The sequence below is a fragment of the Scyliorhinus canicula genome, chromosome 13 (assembly GCF_902713615.1).
Source record: "Scyliorhinus canicula chromosome 13, sScyCan1.1, whole genome shotgun sequence".
In the NCBI taxonomy this organism is placed as follows: domain Eukaryota; kingdom Metazoa; phylum Chordata; class Chondrichthyes; order Carcharhiniformes; family Scyliorhinidae; genus Scyliorhinus; species Scyliorhinus canicula.
Window position 1 is genome coordinate 121851395 of NC_052158.1, and position 23134 is coordinate 121874528.

The window sequence follows — 23134 nt, forward strand, 5'->3', positions numbered from 1 at the left end:
CCTTCCCAGTCCCCAAACACCAACTGTCCCCTTCCCAAGTCCCCAAACACCAACTGTCCCCTTCCCCATTCCCCAAACATCAACTGTCCCCTTCCCCAGTCCCCAAACATCAACTGTCCCCTTCCCCAGTCCCCAAACATCAACTGTCCCCTTCCCAAGTCCCCAAACACCAACTGTCCCCTTCCCCATTCCCCAAACATCAACTGTCCCCTTCCCCAGTCCCCAAACATCAACTGTCCCCTCCCCAGTGCCAGACACCAACTGTCCCTGTCCCCAGTCTCCAAACACCAACTGTCCCCCTCCCCAGTCCCCAAACACCAACTGTCCCCCTCCCCAGTCCCCAAACACCAACTGACCCCTTCCCCAGTCCCCAAACATCAAGTGTCCCCACCAGTCCCAAACACCAACTGACCCCTTCCCCAGTCCCCAAACACCAACTGCCCCCTTCCCAGTCCCCAAACACTAACTGTCCCCTTCCCCAGTCCACAAACATCAACTGTCCCCTTCCCCAAACACCAACTGTCCCCTTCCCCAGTCCCCAAACACCAACTGTCCCCTTCCCCATTCCCCAAACACCACCTGTCCCCTCCCCAGTCCACAAACATCAACTGTCCCCTCTCCAGACCCCAAACACCAACTGTCCCCTTCCCCAGTCCCCAAACACCAACTGTCCCCTCCCCAGTCCCAAACACCAACTGTCCCCGTCCCCAGTCCCCAAACACCAACTGTCCCCCTCCCCAGTCCCAATCAGCAACTGACCCCTTCCCCAGTCCCCAAACGTCAACTGTCCCCCCAGTCCCAAACACCAACTGACCCCTTCCCCAGTCCCCAAACACCAACTGTCCCCTCGCTAGTCCCCAAACACCAACTGACCCCTTCCCCAGTCCCCAAACACCAACTGCCCCCTTCCCAGTCCCCAAACATTAACTGTCCCCTTCCCCAGTCCACAAACATCAACTGTCCCCTTCCCCAAACACCAACTGTCCCCTTCCCCAGTCCCCAAACACCAACTGTCCCCTTCCCCATTCCCCAAACACCAACTGTCCCCTTCCCCATTCCCCAAACACCAACTGTCCCCTCCCCAGTCCACAAACATCAACTGTCCCCTCCCCAGTCCCCAAACACCAACTGTCCCCTTCCCCAGTCCACAAACATCAACTGTCCCCTCCCCAGTCCCCAAACACCAACTGTCCCCGTCCCCAGTCCCCAAACACCAACTGTCCCCTTACCCAGTCCCCAATCACCAAATGTCCCCTTCCCCAGTTACAACCACCAACTGTCCCCTTCCCCAGTCTCCAATCACCAACTGTCCCCTCCCCAGTCCCCAAACACCAACTGTCTCCTTCCCCAGTCCCAAACACCAACTATCCCCCTCTCCAGTCCCCAAACACCAACTGTCCCCTTCCCCAGTCCCCAAACACCAACTGTCCCCTCCCCAGTCCCAAACACCAACTGTCCCCGCCCCCAGTCCCCAAACACCAACTATCCCCCTCTCCAGTCCCCAAACACCAACTGTCCCCTTCCCCAGTCCCCAAACACCAACTGTCCCCTCCCCAGTCCCAAACACCAACTGTCCCCGCCCCCAGTCCCCAAACACCAACTGTCCCCCTCCCCAGTCCCAATCAGCAACTGACCCCTTCCCCAGTCCCCAAACGTCAACTGTCCCCCCAGTCCCAAACACCAACTGACCCCTTCCCCAGTCCCCAAACACCAACTGTCCCCTCGCTAGTCCACAAACACCAACTGACCCCTTCCCCAGTCCCCAAACACCAACTGTCCCCCTCCACAGTCCCCAAACACCAACTGACCCCTTCCCCAGTCCCCAAACACCAACTCACCCCTTCCCCAGTCCCCAAACACCAACTGTCCCTCTCCACAGTCCCCAAACACCAACTGTCCCCGTCCCCAGTCCCCAAACACCAACTGTCCCCCTCCCCAGTCCCAATCACCAACTGACCCCTTCCCCAGTACCCAAACATCAAGTGTTCCCCCAATCCCAAAAACCAACTGACCCCTTCCCCAGTCCCCAAACACCAACAGTCCCCTCGCTAGTCCCCAAACACCAACTGACCCATTCCCCAGTCCCCAAACACCAACTGTCCCCTTCCCCAGACCCAAACATCAACTGTCCCTCTCTCCAGTCCCCAAACACGAACTGTCCCCCTCTCCAGTGCCCAAACACCAACTGACCCATTCCCCAGTCCCCAAACACCAACTGCCCATTCCCCAGTCCCCAAACACCAACTGTCCCCTTCCCCAGTCCCCAAACACCAACTGTCCCCTTCCCCAGTCCCCAAACACCAACTGTCCCCTTCCCCAGTCCCAAACACCAACTGTCCCCCTCTCCAGTCCCCAAACACCAACTGCTCCCTTCCCCAGCCCCCAAACACCAACCGTGCCCCTCCCCAGTCCCCAAACACCAACTGTCCCCTCCCCAGTCCACAAACACCAACTGTCCCACTCCTCACTCCCCAAACACCAACTGTCCCCCTCCCCAGTCCCAATCACCAACTGATCCCTTCCCCAGTCCCCAAACATCAACTGTCCCCCCAGTCCCAAACACCAACTGTCCCCTTCCCCAGTCCCCAAACACCAACTGTCCCCTCGCTAGTCCCCAAACACCAACTGACCCCTTTCCCAGTCCCCAAACACCAACTGTCCCTCTCCACAGTCCCCAAACACCAACTGACCCCTTCCCCATTCCCCAAACACCAACTGTCCCTCTCCACAGTCCCCAAACACCAACTGTCCCCTTCCCCAAACACCAACTGTCCCCTCCCCAGTCCCCAGACACCAACTGTCCCCTTCCCCAGTCCCCAAACACCAAATGTTCCCTTCCCCAGTCCCCAATCACCAACTGTCCCCCTCCCCAGTCCCCAATCACCAACTGTCCCCTCCCCAGTCCCCAAACACCAACTGTTCCCTTCCCCAGTCCCCAAACATCAACTGTCCCCTCACCAGTTCCCAAACACCAACTGTCCCCCTCTCCAGTCCCCAAACACGAACCGTCCCCCTCTCCAGTCCCCAAACACCAACTGACCCATTCCCCAGTCCCCAAACACCAACTGTCCCCCTCCTCACTCACCAAACACCAACTGTCCCCTTCCCCAGTCCCCAAACACCAACTATCCCCCTCCCCAGACCCAAACATCAACTGTCCCCTCCCCAGTCCCCAAACACCAACTGTCCCCTTCTCCAGTCCCCAAACACCAACTGTCCCCTTCCCCAAACACCAACTGTCCCCTCCCCAGTCCCCAGACACCAACTGCCCCCTTCCCCAGTCCCCAAACACCAAATGTCCCCTTCCCCAGTCCCCAATCACCAACTGTCCCCCTCCCCAGTCCCCAATCACCAACTGTCCCCCTCCCCAGTCCCCAATCACCAACTGTTCCCTTCCCCAGTCCCCAAACATCAACTGTCCCCTCACCAGTTCCCAATCACCAACTGCCCCCTCCCCAGTCCCCAAACACCAACTGTTCCCTTCCCCAGTCCCCAAACATCAACTGTCCCCTCACCAGTTCCCAAACACCAACTGACCCATTCCCCAGTCCCCAAACACCAACTGTCCCCCTCCTCACTCACCAAACACCAACTGTCCCCTTCCCCAGTCCCCAAACACCAACTATCCCCCTCCCCAGACCCAAACATCAACTGTCCCCTCCCCAGTAACCAAACACCAACTGCCGCTTCCCCAGTCCCCAAACACCAACTGTCCCCTCCCCAGTCCCCAAACACCAACTGCCTCTTCCCCAGTCCCCAAACACCAACTGTCCCCTCCCCAGTCCCCAAACACCAATTGACCCCTTCCCCAGTCCCCAAACACCAACTGTCCCCTCCCCAGTATCCAAACACCAACTGTCCCCTCCCCAGTCCCCAAACACCAACTGTCCCCCTCCCCAGTCCCCAAACACCAACTGCCCCTTCCCCTGTCGCAAACACCAACTGTCCCCCTCCCCTGTCGCAAACACCAACTGTCCCCCTCCCCAGTCCCAAACACCAAGTGCCCCTTCCCCAGTCTCCAAACACCAACTGTCCCCTCCCCAGTCCCAAAGACCGACTGTCCCCTCCCCAGTCCCCAAACACCAACTGTCCCCTCCCCAGTCCCCAAACACCAGCTGCAACCTTCCCCAGTCCCCAAACACCAACTGTCCCCTCCCCAGTCCCCAAACACCAACTGACCCCTTCCCCAGTCCCCAAACACCAACTGTCCCCCTCCCCAGTCCCCAAACACCAAGTGCCCCTTCCCCAGTCTCCAAACACCAACTGTCCCCTCCCCAGTCCCAAAGACCGACTGTCCCCTCCCCAGTCCCCAAACACCAACTGTCCCCTCCCCAGTCCCCAAACACCAGCTGCAACCTTCCCCAGTCCCCAAACACCAACTGTCCCCTCCCCAGTCCCCAAACACCAACTGTCCCCTCGCAAGTCCCCAAACACCAACTGTCCCCCTCCCCTGTCGCAAACACCAACTGTCCCCCTCCCCAGTCCCGAACACCAAGTGCCCCTTCCCCAGTCTCTAAACACCAACTGTCCCCCTCCCCAGTCACAAAATACCAACTGCCCCTTCCCCAGTCCCCAAACACCAACTCTAACCTTCCCCAGTCCCCAAACACCACCTGCCCCTTCCCCAGGCTCCAAACACCAACTGCCCCTTCCCCAGTCTCCAAACACCAACTGCCCCTTCCCCAGTCTCCAAGCACCAACTGCCCCTTCCCCAGTCTCCAAACACCAACTGCCCCTCCCCAGTCTCCAAACACCAACTGCCCCTTCCCCAGTCTCCAAACACCAACTGTCTCTTCCTCCTGTCCCCAAACACCAACTGTCCCCCTCCCCAGTCCCCAAACACCAACTGTCCCCTTCCCCAGTCCCCAAACACCAACTGTCCCCCTCCCCGTCCCAAAGACCGACTGTCCCCTCCCCAGTCCCCAAACACCAACTGTCCCCTCCCCAGTCCCCAAATACCAACTGTAACCTTCCCCAGTCCCCAAACACCAACTGTCCCCTCCCCAGTCCCCAAACACCAACTGTCCCCTCGCTAGTCCCCAAACACCAACTGTCCCCCTCCCCTGTCGCAAACCCCAACTGTCCCCCTCCCCAGTCCCAAACACCAAGTGCCCTTCCCCAGTCTCCAAACACCAACTGTCCCCCTCCCCAGTCCCCAAATACCAACTGCCCCTTCCCCAGTCCCTAAACACAAACTCTAACCTTCCCCAGTCCCCAAACACGAACTGCCCCTTCCCCAGTCTCCAAACACGAACTGCCCCTTCCCCAGTCTCCAAACACCAACTGCCCCTTCCCCAGTCTCCAAACACCAACTGCCCCTTCCCCAGTCTCCAAACACCAACTGCCCCTTCCCCAGTCTCCAAACACCAACTGCCCCTTCCCCAGTCTCCAAACACCAACTGTCCCTTCCTCCAGTCCCCAAACACCAACTGCCCCTTCCCCCATCTCCAAACACCAACTGCCCCATCCCCAGTCCCCAAACACCAACTGTCCCCACCCCACCCTAAAAGAAACACTATTGATCCCCAAAACTGGGCGAATACTGGGAACGTTTTGAATTTCCACGGTCTGTCTCTCCCATTGATGCATCCACTAAATGTGTATTGAAAGTCTACTTGCGACATCGAATCATAGGAAATACCCAAGTTAATCAGTTTATTAATTTTAAAAACATTAATTAAATTCAAATTGATTGATTTATATTGCACTGACAGGAGGTTGATTCTTGCATTGAATTGACCTACTTCACACAGATTCATTTGGCATTTTCGGTTAACAATTTCTACTGTTTTACAGATAAGATAACAGGTTTCAAACAGAGCAGCACACTTTGTGGTTCCAGGGGAATTAGTATAACATACAGCAAAAACTCAAAAGGCAATGCTAGTTATGGTGTGCTGACTTCTTGTCTTTTCTTTTCAGATAATATAACGTGGTTTGGCAGTAATCCCTCCAGGATGGTTTCTTCTTATATGTTCTGTCTTTAGCACTAAAAGGCAGACTGACAGGCTGATAAAAAAAAACTGATGCCAGTCCTGCCTGCCCACTCAAAGACCCTCCTTCAGGTATCAGGTGCCTAGCTTGGTCTTTGAGGTCAGTCAGACACCTCCCCTGAGGCTGAGTTGGGCTGAAGGATATCTCTGCCAGGTATCCTGTTAGGTGGAGCTCTGGTCACCTGAGCCAGGATCAAAGTGTCCCAGTTTGCTCCATAAAACATCTTTCGAATTGGGCCCGGCTGCTTCATGCTTCAAATGGAGTCGAATGAGTCCCAAGGGAACAAGCCACTCTGCACGGCAACAAATGCTGTCAGATGCAAATCCACTTTGAAAATTCAGGTCTTGTGGAAAGCTTTCTGACAGGCTTAAAAAAAACACAGCTTCCAAACTGACAAAATTGAAATTTCTAATAAACTCACTCACTACCAGCATCACATTAGATAATTCCAATTACAGTCCTCATTCTCCACAAAATGAAATGGAGAAAACGTACACTCGGTCATCCTACACCAAGAGTTGCAATAGAAAGAACGCCAAAATTTGCCTTTAATCACAAAGGCTTAAAACCCCACTCTTGTTTTAGGCTTGGTAGAAATTAAAATACAACAAATATTATGAGGGAGATTCACAAGTTTCTGTATCATTTTGAACCACTGACCTCGATCTCCGGAATACAGAATTGAAACAATGTTTGTTGAAGAATATTACGGAACTATCAATTGAAATAGCTGAATATTAACCAGAAATGATTTGGGCTCTTGCAATTAGACTTCCTACTTCAACCAATTAAGACTATCGGCGGAATTCTAGGGCCACACCCACCTAACGACCAGAAATTCCCGCCCGATGTCAATGGACCTTTACATGGTCCGCGTCCTGCCTGTGGTGATCTTGCGGCTAGTGGGGTGGAAGAATCCAGCCCTATGGTCTTACACATATTATACATACTGGGGACCGGTTTAAGCTCAGTTGGCTGAACAGCTGGTTTGAGGTGTAGAGAGAAGCCTGCAGCGCGGGTTCAATTCCTGTACCAGCTGAAGTTATTCATGATGGCTCTCCTTCTCAACCTTGCTTCTTGCCTGAGATGTGGTGATCCTCAGGTTAAATCACCACCAATCAGCTCTCCCCCTCAAAGGGGAAAGCAGCCTATGGTCATCTGGGACTACGGCGACTTTCATTTTTTACATATTCTATTTGGCCCACTTGTATAAGTTAATAAAGCAATTCTAAATCAAATAAAGATCATGGAAACTTGTATTGTTAATCTTTTTAATGATACGTCTTGTGCAGGCTTTCAGATGAGTGTAATCAGGTTGGAATATCTATCCTAAGAGTTTTGGTGAGTCTGTTGAATAATTTGTACCATTTTTATTGGTAATAAACCATCTCAAAGCAGCTTTCTAAAGAAAGACAGAACTTGCATTCACATAGCAATTTCAGTTACTCAAGTGTTCCAAAGCACTTCTTAGCCAATGACGTAAAGGTTTCACAAAATCATTTGTTTCAATGATATTGAATGAGGAACAAAACAGGATTTTTTCTTATTCTTTTGTGGGATAGAGGCATCGCTGGATGGACCAGCATTTACTGCCCATCCCTAATTGCCCTTGAACTGGGTGGGCAATTATGGGTCAAGCAGATTGCTGTGTAAATGTAGGCCAGACCAGGTAAGGATGGGAGATTTCATTCCTTTAAGGACATTAGGTGGTTTTTTTTTGAGACAATCGACAATGGTTTCAGGATCATTATTAGACTTTTAATTCTAGATTTTGCTGTGTTGGGATTTGAACCCTGGTCCCCAGTGCATTACCCTGTGGCTCTGGATTACTAGTCCAGTGGCAATACGATTATGTCACCAATGCAAACACAAACACTTGGGTCCACTCAAGGGGACATATAGGGCATCAGTTTAATAGAACATAGAACATAGAACATTACAGCGCAGTACGGGCCCTTCGGCCCTCGACGTTGCGCCGACCTGTGAAACCATCTGAAGCCTATCTGACCTACACTATTCCATTTTCATCCATATGTCTATCCAGTGACCACTTAAATGCCCTTAAAGTTGGCGAGTCTACTACTGTTGCAGGCAGGGCGTTCCACACCCCTACTACTCTCTGAGTAAAGAAACTGCCTCTGACATCTGTCCTATATCTACCACCCCTCAATTTAAAGCTATGTCCCCTCGTGTTGGTCATCACCATCCGAGGAAAAAGACTCTCACTGTCCACCCTATCTAACCCTCTGACTATCTTATATGTCTCTATTAAGTCACCTCTCAGCCTTCTCCCCTCTAACGAAAACAACTTCAAGTCCCTGAGCCTTTCCTCGTAAGACCTTCCCTCCACACCAGGCAACATCCTAGTAAATCTCCTCTGAACCTTTTCCAAAGCTTCCACATCCTTCCTATAATGTGGTGACCAGAACTGCACGCAGTACTCCAGGTGCGGCCGCACCAGAGTTATATACATCTGCAGCATGACCTTGTGGCTCCGAAACTCAATCCCCCTGCTGATAAAGGCTAGCACACCATATGCCTTCTTAACAGCCCTATTAACCTGGGTGGCAACTTTCAGGGATTTATGTACCTGGATGCCGAGATCTCTCTGTTCATCTACACTACCAAGAATCTTGCCATTAGCCCAGTACTCTGCATTCCTGTTACTCCTTCCAAAGTGAACCACCTCACACGTTTCCGCATTAAACTCCATCTGCCACCTCTCAGCCCAGCTCTGCAGCTTATCTATGTCCCTCTGTATCCTATAACATCCTTCAGCACTATCCACAACTCCACCGACCTTCGTGTCATCTGCAAATTTACTAACCCATCCTTCTACACCCTCTTCCAGGTCATTTATAAAAATGACAAACAGCAGTGGCCCCAAAACAGATCCTTGCGGTACACCACTAGTAACTGAACTCCAGGATGAACATTTGCCATCAACCACCACCCTCTGTCTTCTTTCAGCTAGCCAATTACTGATCCAAACCGCTAAATCACCTTCAATCCCATACTTCCTTATTTTCTGCAATAGCCTGCCGTGGGAACCTTATCAAACCCCTTACTGAAATCCATATACACCACATCAACCGCTTTACCCTGATCCACCTGTTTGGTCACCTTCTCAAAAAACTCAATAAGGTTTGTGAGGCATGACCTACCCTTCACAAAACCGTGTTGACTATCGCTAATCAACTTGTTCTTTTCAAGATGATTATAAACCCTATCTCTTATAACCTTTTCCAACATTTTACCCACAACCGAAGTAAGGCTCATAGGTCTATAATTACCAGGGTTGTCTCTACTCCCCTTCTTGAACAAGGGGACAACATTTGCTATCCTCAATAATATCTTATCTTAGACAATTTATATGACATGTAGCAGTCCCTCAGCTGGAGAATCAGCCTTTTGGGGTGGAGCATGAAAGTGAGAGTGGGATTGCTACCACTAATACGAAGAAATGATTGTTAATAGTTCACAGCTTGCGAATTATTGTATAATCATAGAATGGTTACAGCACAGAAAGAGACCATTCATTCCATCATGTCTATGCTGGTTCGCCTCAAGTGAAAATCACTTGGTGCTATCCTCCTGCTTTTTCCCCACAGCGCTGCCATTATTTTTCTTTGCATAATTGTCCAATTCCCTTTTGAAAGCCAAGATCGAATCAGCCTCCAACACACTCTCAGGCAGTGCTCTCCACAACGTTATCATTTCCTACGTAAAAACTTATCATGTAGCCATTGCTTCTTCTGCCTATCATGTTAAATCAGTGTCCTCTGGTTCTTGATTCTTCCAACAGTTTCTGGAACATTTGGGAAGAGCTTCACCCCACCTTCTGTGTCCAGACACCTCAGAAGTCTGGACACCTCTATCAAACCGCCTCTGAAATTATCTTCTCCAAGGAGAACAGCCCCAGTCCCTGATCTATCCCTGACTTAAGTTCCTCAACTCTGCAACCACTCTTGTGAATCTTTTCTACACCCTCTCTAATGCCTTCATATCCTTCCCGAGGTGTGGTGCCCTGAACCAGAGACAATCTGTAGGATTCTCTGTCGGCGGGATCCTCCGCTTGGCCGGCAGCACACCCACGCCCGCGGGTTTCCCGACGGCATGGGGTGGGCACAATGGGAAACCCTATTGGCCGGCTGCGGGAACAGATAACCCGCTGCCGGCGGGGGCACGCTTCACCAGAAAACGAGGCTGGCGGGATGGAGAATCTTGCCCATAATGTCAGTTCAGGCTGAACCAGTGTTTTTTTAGAGGTTCATTATAATTTCCTTGCTTTTGAACTCTATGTTTCTATTTAAAAGCCCAAGATCCCATTTGCTTTATTAACCATTTGATGGGGCTGGTTTAGCACATTGGGCTAAATAGCTGGCTTGTAAAGCAGACCAAGGCCAGCAGTGCGGGTTCAATTCCCATACCAGCCTCCCCAAACAGATGCGGGAATGTGGCAACTTGGGGCTTTTCACAGTAACTTCATTTGAAGCCTACTTGTGACAATAAGTGATTTTCATTTCATTTTAATTTCACTTTCTCAAGTGTGGGTATGAAAAGTGTCCAACTTCGCTATAGTGTCCTGACATTTGTAATGCTGGCTGGGGGGCTTCGTCCAGGGCTGGGGAGAGTAGTGGGGGGCGGCCAGGAGGTGGGGTGTGGGGTCAGGGTGGACAGCTATGGAACACCATTGCCGCAGCCTGCAAGGCAGCCATGCACTGTGCTTGCCGCTGTCTGCTCACTGCGAACCTAGAGCCATGGGTCATATAGGTGTCCCCCCAGGTCACCCCCCCATGAACCCTCTGACCCCAGCCAACCCATCAATGGGATGGACGCACTCCTGCCAACCATGCCACCTTGTTGGCTGGGATGAGTGTGTGTGGGAGTGGAGCGCTAATATCTGGCTGCAGCTTGCCAGCCTCTCGATTGGCAATCTCGAACCCGACGAATCGGAAACCAATTTTCATTGGAATCGCTCACGTTCCAAATGATGCCGTGCTGGCCCATTAACTGACCCTGAATTGCTCTGGGACCAGTGCTGGTTTAGTTGTAGAAGTCCATCGATTCAGTCCCAGCATCACCATTTAGTTTCTGGAACGGAGAATGCCGCCCCACACATTGGGTGGTGGTGGTGATGCCAGGCTAAGTGGTAGCACTCGAGGTACAAGCTGAGGGACAGACTGCCATTTCTCTCTCTTTTTTTTGGTTTAATTAGTAAATAAGCTCAACAGGCAATTCAACATGTATTGGATACCATAAAAAAATCTTTCCACAAACATTTGACAGATCTGTAGGTGACATCACTGCTGAATGAAATGGTTGCATTTTAATCTGTTACTGAAGACGGAAGTTTACAGAACATTTCTAAGTTTGTTGTCAACCGAGTTGATTTACTTTGTACATTTTCAACAGGGTCCTGTGGAAACAATCGGACAGAACAAACATGTGCATTTCTGATTGCACACATTCACCTTCTGACCACTTAGCTGTAGTAGAATGCAAGCAATAGTAAAATTGCTGAATTCTTTAGAGACCAACCACAGTGGGTTAATTTTCAACTCTTCATTCAGTTTCCCTTTGATGAGTGGGCCCATTTTGTTAATTTGTCTTTCCGACAGATTGCATTTCTGGAGCTAAAAAGCCTTACAAATAAAATCTTTGTGATTTCTTACCATGTAGAGGGAAAACAGGACTTCATGACTGATAGCCCTTCCATCTGGAAGTCTATGCATCATTCATGGCCAACTTTGACAAAAGTGGCAGTCAAGCACCTGGGCTGTCTCGCCGCTAGTCTGTCATTCGAGAGGGCTGCAGTGCAACAGGAGCTATTACTACACCACTCCCAGTCAGAACCAAAGCCTCTTGGAGACTTTCATTTCCTTAAAGTGAATTTTGCCATGGGTCAATTTTAGTAATTGGGCCCACATCACAATCACTAAAATGACAGCCTGTTCTGGTTTCAGCAAGATCTAATAATATAGGAAGCCAAGTTTGACATGTGATTTGCAATTGTTCTATTGCAAAACAAATCAAGGTTGAAATTCAGGCCACTCGACTCGCCCAACACAAGTTCGAAGATAAGGCTTGGGAAGGAATGTGGATGGTAAAGTTGAATGTGGGCGGAAATTAGGGATCAGGACGCTGTGGAGTCATGGCTGCTCCTCCAGAGTCCACTGGAACATTTAAAGTAAATTATACTTTAAAAAAAAATAAGGTTTTGGTGACAGTTGTTGCAGCAATCAGTCAGTGAAGAATCTGGAAAGGATTCAGCTGTTACGATGTAAAACTTCACAAATGAGGCCTAAAGTACTTGAGAAAGAAACGGCGGACCTAGGGAGTGGGGTTCTGGTCAGAGTGAACCTGGGAACCAGAAGTTAATGCCTATTTGAGAGGATCTACATCTGTACATAAGTTACCCTTGTTAGTTGCCAATAAATACTTCTTCTACCTGGTATTGCCTCGAGCAATCACATTGGCAGTAAGTATAAACCGGATCGATTGCAAGTTGCTGTCGTCGAATTCAAGGGAGGTGGGGGGGGAAGGAAAAGCCTCCAAGATGAACACAAGAGTCAGAAAGCATTGATAATATCAGAGAACAGTGAATAAAAAAATGCACATGACTGGGATTAGACCCATTCGATCAGGGAACCGAAGACTGGAGCCAGTATATTGAGCGGCTCCGTTACTTCTTCGTGGCAAATGAAATAATGGGGGAGGATAAACAGAAAGTTATCCTGATAACAATTTGTGGGCCTACAACCTTACAGGAAAATTTGACGCCCACAGAGACTCCTGACACAAAGTCATTTAACCAGTGGCAAAGCTGATAAAGGAGCCTTTCAACCCCAGACCCTCAATCATATTACAGTGGTGCAAGATCAACTCAGCTGTCAGGGATCCAGTAGGAACTATCTTTGCCTTCATTTCCTGACCTAGGCAAATGGCCTAGCATTGCGAGTCCGGTGTAGCACTGGGTGACATGCTGCGTGACCGTTTAGCGTGTGGTATTAACATCACAAGCATGCAAACAAAGTTTCTGGCTGAAACGAGATTACCCTTGACAGGGCGAATGAGATTGCCCAGGTGACTTAGGGCGTTGAGAGGAGCGTGTCAACGTGCAAGAGGGCAAGAGGGCAGGGTGAGCCAGTTGTGGGGCGGTGTGGCTGCAGAGTGCACAGCCAGGCCGAAAGACACAGAAGAAGTTCAGCATTGGTCCCAAGAACAGGATCATAGTCAGTGGCTAGGAAGGAAATTGGACCGTTAACCAAGGAGTCAAAATGACTTATCGGTGTGGGGAGATCACTTCCAGGAATCATGCCATTGCAGAGAGCTTTTGTTTTCTGTGCAATAGGAAGGACCACATCCAGTCACGTTGCTGCACCTGTCAGAACATGCCAATTCAAAACAAACAGCAAACAATGTGCAGAGGATTTCAGATGAAGAATCTGAAACACACAAATTAAACATGGTGCGTGTGAAACTGCCCAAGTGAGATAGTCCTCACTGTTAATGGGCGATCACTAAAGTTGCAGGTCAACACAAGGGCGTTGGTCACAGTTGTGGGTGAACAAACGTTAAATTATCTTTGAGGAGGTGTTCAGTCTTTCTACTTGAGTAAGTCACCAACCAAGTTGGCAACATACACGGGGCAGACCCTAAAACGTTTGGGAACAACCGTGACGTCAGTGTCACATCAGCAACAAGATTCTCCGTTACCTATGATCAATGTCAAGGGACATCGATCAAGCCTGATCGGGTGGGATTGGTTGTGTCAAATCAAGTTGAACTGGTTGGAAGTTTTTTAAATCTTGGACAGTGTCTTGCAAGAGGTCTTGAACAGTTACAAGGATGTGTTCCAGAACAAGTTGAGGCAAATAAAGGGACTAAAGGCCAAGATTTATGTCAGCCCAGATTCAACACACAGGTGTTTCAGAGCAATACCTTTACACCTGGAAGAACTGAGAATTATCAGATCGCTGCAGTTTTGAGAGTGGGGAGCCCCTATCGACCCTGTATGAAAGCCAGACCTCTCCATTAGGTGAAGTGGAGACCGCACGCTTACAATCGACCAGGCAGCCCAAGTAGATAAATACCCAATTTCACGAATTGAAGCCCTTTATATGAAGTTCGCTGAGGGTCTCCACCAAGCTCGACCACAGTCATGCATATTTGCAACTAGAGCTGGATGGAGATTTCCAGATGTTTGCAACGATTATCATGCATAAAGGCCTGTTTCAATACACCAGATTATCTTTTGGCAAGTACGCACAATAGAGAATCTCCTCCAGGGTATCGCGAAGGTTGTGGTCTACCAGGATGACGTCCTAATAACAGTAACGTCACATAAGGAGCACCTAGCAAGCTTACAAGAGGCGTTGAGAAGATTCAGAGATGCGTGAGAAGTGTATCATGATATGCAAACACGCAGCTAATGCATAGACAATAACACATAGATACCGGATACCGGCGTGGGAACGGATGCTGGAGAGGTTTCCCCCGGTGCTGTATGGAGGGAACCAGGAACGGGGCCGTCAAACGAGCAATTGCGGGTCTGGGAGGACAAAATGGCGGCCGGCGCGGATCAAGAAGCGTGGGCCCAGTGGGCCAGAGAGCAGCAGGCCTTTTTGAGGAGCTGCTTCGCAGAACTAAAAACGGAGATGCTGGCCCCTATGAAGGCCTCCATGGAAAAGGTGGTGGAGGTTCAGAATGTACAGGAGAAGGTGATCAGAGAGGTGGAGAGGAAGGTGTCTGAGAATGAGGATGAGATCCTGGGCCTGGTGGTCAGGGTGGAGGCGCACGAGGCCATACACAAGAGATGGTAGGAGAGGCTGGATGACCTCGAATATAGGTCTCGGACTCACAACCTGCGGATCCTGGGCATCCCTGAAGGTGTGAAGGGGGCGGGCGTGAGCACGTATGTGACTACAATGCTGGGGACGCTGATGGGCGTGGGAGCCTTCCAGCGGCCCTTGGAACTGGACGGGGCGCAGACAGTCCTCGCCAGGAAGCCGAGGGCGAACGAACCACAGAGGGCGATGGTGATAAGGTTCCACCGCTTTACAGACAGGGAGCGTGTCCTGCGTTGGGCAAAGAAGAAGCGGAGCAGTAAGTGGGACAACTGCGAGGTTCGCATATACCAGGAGCTGAACTGGCTAGGAGGCGTGCGGGATTCAACCGGGCTAAGGCGGTCCTCCACAGAAAAAGGGTGAAGTTCGGGCTCCTGCATCCGGCAAGTCTTCAGGTAACGTACAAGGACAGGCACCATTATTGTGATAGGCCGGATGAGGCGTGGACATTCATTAAGCACAAAAAGCTGGACTTGAACTAAGGGGCAGCTGCACGTGGGTGAAACGCGCTTGCAGAGATGTGTAACTGGGTGTTGGCCTGGTGTAAGTTTGTTAGTAGAATTTAAGTTTGTTTGCTTTTCTTTTCCTGTTTTTTGTTTCAGGGGGCGGGGTAACGCCCGGGTTGTGCTGTCCGGTGCACGGGATGGATCCGGATGGCACTTGCCCTCTTACCCTGTGGGGGAGGGGGGGTTGGGGGCCCGAAGTAGGAGACAATAGTAAGTTTGGAGATAGAGACAGGAGCGGCCGGGGTCAGCATGGGTCAGCTGACTTACGGAAGCGCAATGGGGGGAGGGGGGGAAATCAGTGCTAAGCGGGTGCTTGGCATGGGGGGGTGGGAGTGGGGGGTGGGGGGGGAATGGGGCGCTACTTTGCTGACTGAAGGGGAGCCAACTGTTTGGGATAGATGGAGAGTCGGGTTGGGGGGACTCCGGCGGGAGGGCAGGAGCGAGCGGGGGGCGCGGGCACGTGGCTGGCCGAAAAAGGGAGATGGCTAGTCGGCAGGGAGGGGGTGGGGGGGTGGGGGTATGGGTCAACCCACCGTCCAGGCTGATCACGTGGAATGTGAGGGGTCTGAACGGGCTGGTCAAGAGGTCCCTCATGTTCTCGCATCTAAAGGGGTTGAAGGTAGAGTAGCCATGCTGCAGGAGACGCACTTAAAACTCGCTGACCGGATGAGGTTAAGGAAGGGATGGGTGGGCCAGGTGTTCCACTCGGGGCTAGACTCAAAGACCAGAGGGGTGGCAATTCTGGTTAGTAAACGGTGGCGTTTGAAGCAGGGAGCATCGTTGCGGACAAAGTGGGTAGGTACATAATGGTGAGTGGCAAGCTACAGGGGGCCCGGGTGGTGTTGGTGAACGTGTATGCCCCGAACTGGGATGATGCAGAATTCATGAGGCGCATGTTGGGTAAAATCCCGGACTTGGAGACAAGTAACTTGATTATGGGGAGGGGGGGACTTTAAAATTGTCTTGGATCCGGCGTTGGACCGGTCTAAGTCCAGGTCGGGAAAGAGGCCGGCGGTGGCCAGGGCCCTGTGGGAGCTCATGGATCAGATTGGGGGGGGGGGGGGGGGGGGGGGGGGGGGGGGGTTGGTGATTCGCACGGCCTAGGGCAAAGGATTTCTCCTTTTTCTCCCACGTCCATAAAGTCTACTTGCAGATTAACTTTTTTGTGTTGAGCAGGGCGTTAATCCCGAGGGTAGAGGGTGTTGAGTATTCGGCCATGGCGGTCTTGGACCATGCCCTGTACTGGGTGGACCTGTGACTGGGGGCGGAGTGGGGGCAGCACCCTCTCTGGAGACTGGATGTAGGGCTGCTGGGGGATGAAGAGGTGTGCGGGCGGATAAGGCGGAGCATTCAGAACTATGTGATAATGAATGACACGGGGGAGGTAACAGCAGCAGCAGTTTGGGAGGCTATGAAGGCGGTCATCAGAGGGGAGTTCATCTCTATTAAGTCCCACAGAGAGAAGAGGGAGAGGGCGGGGAGGGAGAGGCTGGTGGGAGAGATACTTAGGGCAGACAGGAAGTACACGGAGGCCCCCGAGAGGGGGCTGCTAAAGGAGCGCCGGAGATTACAGACAGAGTTTGATTTGCTGACCACGGGGAAGGCGGAATCACAGTTGAGGAAGGTGAAGGGGCAGTCTACGCGTATGGGGAGAAAGCAAGTAGGATGCTGACGCACCAACTTCGCAGGAGAGAGGCGGCCAGGGAGATCGGGGGAGTGAGGGATAAGGAAGGTAATACGGTGTTGAGCCCAGAGAGGATCAATGAAGACTGCAAGGGGTTTTATGGGAAGCTGTACGAGTCAGAACCCCCGAGGGGAGGGGAAGGGATGAAGCAATTTATGGATCGATTGAAATTCCCAAGGGTGGGAGAGGATCGGGTGGAAGGACTGGGGGCCCCGATTGAGTTGGAGGAGGTAGTAAAGGGACTGGCAAGTATGCAGTCGGGCAAGGCCCCGGGGCCGGACGGCTTCCCTGTAGAATTTTATAAGAAGTTCTCGGAGCTACTGAGTCCGCTCCTGCTAAGAACCTTTAACGAGGAAAAGGAGAGAGGAACCCTCCCCCCGACAATGTCGCAGGCATTGACCTCGCTCATTTTGAAGAGGGAGAAGGATCCGCTTCATTATGGGTCCTACAGGCTGATATCGCTCCTGAATGTAGATGCCAAACTGCTGGCAAAAATTCTGGCTACCAGAATAGAGGGCTGCGTCCCGGGAGTGATCGAGGAGGACCAGACGGGTTTTGTTAAGGGCAGGCAACTGAACACAAATGTGAGGAGGCTCCTGAATATTATTATGAAGCCATCGGAGGGAGGGGACGCAGATGTAGTGGCTGCAATGGATGCGGAGAAGGCCTCTGACAGGGTAGAGTGGGAGTATCGCCAACAATAGCGATCTTTGGGGTGTCGGAGGATCCGGGAGTGCAGGAATCGAAAGAGGCTGAAGTGTTGGCCTTTGCCTCCCTGGTAGCCCGGAGACGGATCTTGTTAATGTGGAGGGACTCGAAACCCCTGAGCATGGAGACCTGGGTTAGTGATATGGCTGGGTTCCTCAGCCTGGAGCGAATAAAGATTGCCTTGAGAGGGTCCTTGATGGGGTTCTCCCGGTGGCAACCTTTCCTTGACTTTCTAGGGGAGCAGTAAAGTGTCAGCAGCAGCAACAATCGGGGGGGGGGGGGGGGGGGGCTCAGGTGGTGGGAACTGTTGATATAATGTGTATTTTAGTTTTGTATAATGATAGCAGCCACCTTGTTTTGTTAAGTATTTTTCGTTTATTTTTTTGTCATGTAAAAATTCTGGTTGAAAAAATAAAACAATTTTAAAAAGAACCGCATCAAGTGGCAGCTTGTGTTATTCCAAATTACATAACACAACATGATACCAGGAGTCTGTTCAATCTAGTTAGTTCAACTCAGCAAGATCCGTGATGATCAGCGAATGTGCACCGGCACAATGGAAAAGGTTCCGGCTCCTCACCAGCTCAGGACCTCCGGCAATCTCAGTGCCAACTGGCGGACATTCAAGCAGAAATTTCAGCTTTACGTCGAAGCATCAGACCTCAATGGTGCGTCTGATGCATGGAAGACAGCCCTTTACCTCACCGCAGTGGGTGATCACGCCTTGGAAATATTCAACTGCTTTCACTTCGCCGAAGACGAGGACAAGACAAAGTTTCAGATGATCCTGGACAAGTTTGACAGCCACTGTGAGGTGGACACCAACAAAATCTTCGAGCGCTACATATTCAAGCAGAGATTGTAAGGTAAAGACAAATCCTTCAAATCATGTTTAACTAACCTTAGACTGCTAGTGCAATCTTGCAACTTCGGTGATATCACTGATTCCATGATCAGAGACCAAATCGTTTTTGGAGTTCATTCTGAGCCACTGAGAGAGTCTGAAGATCAAGCATATGACTGCCAGTCGCGATTGACACATGCACAGTGCATGAGCACGCTGAAAATTGTTATTCCCAGTACAAAACGGCAGAAAATGATAGACTAGACTCCCACGAGGTGGAGAGTGTGCAGGCCATCTCCTGGATGCAGCGTCTCAACATTGACGAAAGCAGCCATTTTGCTCGCTTCTCCCGGGGCCCGATGCATGCGCGATGCGAACGTGATAACGAAGCGGCTGAAACCCGCACTGCGCAGGTGCAGGCGTCTGAGAATCGCACTGCGCATGTACAACGACACAGGGAGCGTCAGGACACCGATGTCATGACATGTTCGAACTGTGGCACCGCCCATTTAAAGACACTGCCCTGCAAGAGGCAGACGCTGTTTAAACTGCGGGAAGCCAGGCCACTATGCAGCCCTGTGCAGATCTGCACCATCAGTCAGGAGATAGCGCTCCCAATTCCGACAAAGGCGCATCCGGAGTGTGCAACAACACCGACAGGATTCTAATCCCGGCAGTGCAACGGATTCAGATGTTGAATGCCTGGACAACGCCTACCATGTGGGCATTATTACAATGTGTGAATATGCCAGACCAGACACATCGCAAGTCCAATCTATCCTAGCTGTGGATTCCGAGGACGAATGGCGAGCAGTGATGAAGGTCAACGGCTGTCCCATCCAGTTCAAGCTGGACACAGGTGCCTCTGCCAACCTCCTCTCACAGGCAGACTTCAGACACATAAAGAAGCCCCGCACGGTCCTTCCAGCTGCCTGCAAGCTCCTGGATTACAACGGCAATGCCCTCATGCCATCCTGCCATCTGCACATATCAAACCGACACACAGAAGCATGGTTACGCTTTGAAATTGTTAAGCCGGATAGGGCATCGCTACTCAGTGCGCAAGCCTGCAAGCAGCTGAACCTCATTCAAAGGGTTTACACCACAACATCCTCCCATGTGGATCTTCAGGCCGGCATCGACGACATCCTCGTCCAGTATCCAGATGTGTTCAACGGGATGGCACGCTGCTGTATCAATACAAGATTCTGCTACGACCTGATGCCAAGCAGTGGTCCACCCACCACGACGTGTCCCTGCTCCAATGAGAGAGCGCCTGAAAGCACAGCCCAAGGATCTTCAGCAAAAAGACATCATATCCAAGGTCACCGAACTGACTGACTGGGTCAGCTCGATGGTGTGCGTAAAGAAGCCTTCGGGAGACCTGCGCATCTGCATTGATCCCAAGGATCTCAATAAGAATATGCGGGAACACTACCCTATCCCGAAAGATGGCACACACGCGCTTCTTCACCAAATTGAATGCACCACAGGGATTTTGAAAAATCCAGCTGTAAGAGTCCAGCAGAAGGCTCTGCACCTTCAACACACCTTTTGGCAGATTCTGCTACAATCGCATGCCATTTGGCATCATCTCGGCATCGGAGATATTTAATCGCATCATGAAGCAGATGATGGAAGGCATTAAAGGGGTTCGTGTGTACGTGGACGACATCATCATATGGCCCCTGAAGAACATGTGAGCCGTCTCCAGAAGATATTCCGCCGTGTACATGCCAACGGCATAAACAGGTCCAAATGTTGTTTTGGCACATCGATGCTCAAGTTCCGAGGCGACCAGATCTCACAACATGGTGTGCGCCCGGGCACAGACAAAAATCAAGGCCATTGAGGCGATGAAGGTCCCCGAGGACAGAAAGGCGGTGCTGCGGTTCTTGGGTATGGTCAATTTTCTGGGCAAGTTCATTCCAAACACACACCATGGCCCTACGCAACCTGGTGAAAAAGTCAACTGCCTTTGAGTGGAAGGCGGCACATCAGACAGAGTGGCTGGAGCTGAAAGCCAAGCTCACCACTGCACCAGTCCTGGCATTCTTCAACCTGGACTGGGAGACAAAGATATCCACAGATGCGAGTCAGGATGGCATCGGTGCGGGGTTGCTTAAACAAGATGACACATCATCCTGAGCATCATGGCGATGACGCCCACTGAAACCAGATATGCACAGATTGAGAAGGAGTGCTTGTGTCTTCTCACCGGCATCCTCAAATTTCATGATTATGTCTACGGCCTGCCGGCATTCACTGTCGAGACAGATCAAAGGCCTCTGGTCCATATCATCCACAAGGACCTGGACGACATGACACCTCGGTTGCAGAGAATCCTGCTTAAACTTAGGAGGTATGACTTCAACTTGGCGTACACACCTGGCAAGGAGCTCATCATCGCTGATGCATTGTCCCGCTCCGTCACCTCACCCAGTGAGCCGATGGAGATCATCCAGCACATCGAATCGCAGGTGCAGCTGTGTGCTAGCACTCTTCCGGCGAATGATGAGAAGGTATTTCTCATCCGTGATGAGACAGCCAAAGACCCCCTCTTGCAGCGCGCCATCCACAACCTCACCAATGGCTGACAGAAAGGGCAGTGCCCACAATTTTACAATGTGAAGGATGACCTGACGGTGATTGATGGTATCCTCCTCAAGCTGGACAGGATTGTCATTCCTCTCAGTCTCCAGAGTTTGTGCCGCGCCAGATTCATGAGGGCCACCTGGGCGTCGAGAAGTGCAGATGCAGAGCCCAGCAAGCTGCCTACTGGCCCGGCATCAGCCAGGACATCACGAACATGGTCCTAAACTGTGCTACCTGTCAGTGGTTCCAGCCAGCACAGAGCAAGGAAACGCTCCAACAGCATGACATTGTGAACTCTCCGTGGTCCAAGGTTGGCATCGACCTCTTTCATGTGAATGGTCGCGACTACGTATTGATCATCGACTATTTCTCAAATTACCCTGAGGTGCTGAAGCTCCCGGACCTCACCTCTCAGACCGTCATCAAAGCCTGTAAGGAGACGTTCTCAAGGCATGGCATCCCAATCACTGTCATGAGCAACAATGGCCTGTGCTTTAGCAGTCGAGAATGGTCCACGTTTGCCTGGTCATACAATTTCCAGCATGTCACCTCCAATCCGCACTATCCGCAGTCCAATAGAAAAGTCGAGAAAGGTGTGCACATTGTAAAACAGCTCATCTGCAAGGCAGCAGACTCTGCTTCTGACATACACCTTTCACTGCTCGCGTACAGGGCGACTCCATTGTCCACTGGCATGTCGCCGGCTCAAATCCTGATAAACAGGGACCTGCGGACGATGCTTCGAGCCATAAACCTGCCCAACCTGGATCATCTCCCGGTGCTGCAGAAGATGCAGCAGCTCAGAGAGCGTCAAAAGCAGGGCTATGATGCCCATGCCACCGATCTGGCCGTGCTATCCCCGGCAGATGCTGTCAGGATCAAGGTACCGGATGGTGGGTGGTCTGCCCTGGTTGTTCGACAGGCCGCGTCCCGCTTTTATGTTGTACGTATGGCTGATGGCTCCATCGTGCAAAGGAATCAACGGCACTGCGCAAAGTTACCTGCCCGCAACCTTTCTCCTCCATTTCCATATGTTGAATTGCCACCTCCTGATACCTCGAACCACGGGGCCACCAGTCAGGCTTCCATCCCACTTGTCACGGCGCCGTCGTCCCCTCCGCTACCTCTCCGGCGGTCGACCAGGATCAGACGCAAGCCTCAGAGACTGGACTTGTGAACGTTTGTTTTGTTTGCTCTGTTCTGTTGTCCTCCATCAGTCATGTTAGACAGACTCATTCACATGTAAATACCTTCACATACGCCAACAAAACATAAAAAAGGGGAGATGTCATGACATGCAAACATGTAGCTAAAGAACACATAGAATAGGACACGACCAATGAGCAGTCAGGACACTCAGGGGTGGTATCTCACTATAAAAGGGATGAGGCACTCACACCCTGCCTCTTTCCACAGACCAACATCTACAGAGTGAGACAGGGTGTATCCTCAGCATCACACCCCAGCACGTAGCTTAGAGCAAGGCTGGTTCAGTTAGACTGAGTTACTACATTTAGATTAGCAGAGAGTCGAACTCATTGAGAACTGCGCTAATAGTTCAATATAACACATTGAACTCATTTCAAAGCCTGGAGCATCTTTTACTCAAAACTGCATCAAGTGGCAGCTTGTGTTATTCCAAATTACATAACACGACAAAGTGCACTTTCCATTCTAGTGAGGTCACTTACTTCGGGTTCAAAGTGGACTCAAAGGGCCTGCACTCACTTGGAAGCAAGGTGAGAGCCGTAAGAGAAGTCCAGGTACCTGAGAACGTGGAAGAATGAAAAACCTTCTTGTGGGTGGTGAACTATTCTGGTCATTTTATTCCCTCACAATGACACTGGTGCCATTGCACATGCTGTTGAGAAGACACCAGCTTTGGTATTGGAAGGAACCACAGGAGCAAGTCTTCTGCCATGTTAAGCAGGTCTTGCAGCCGACTGGTCCATTT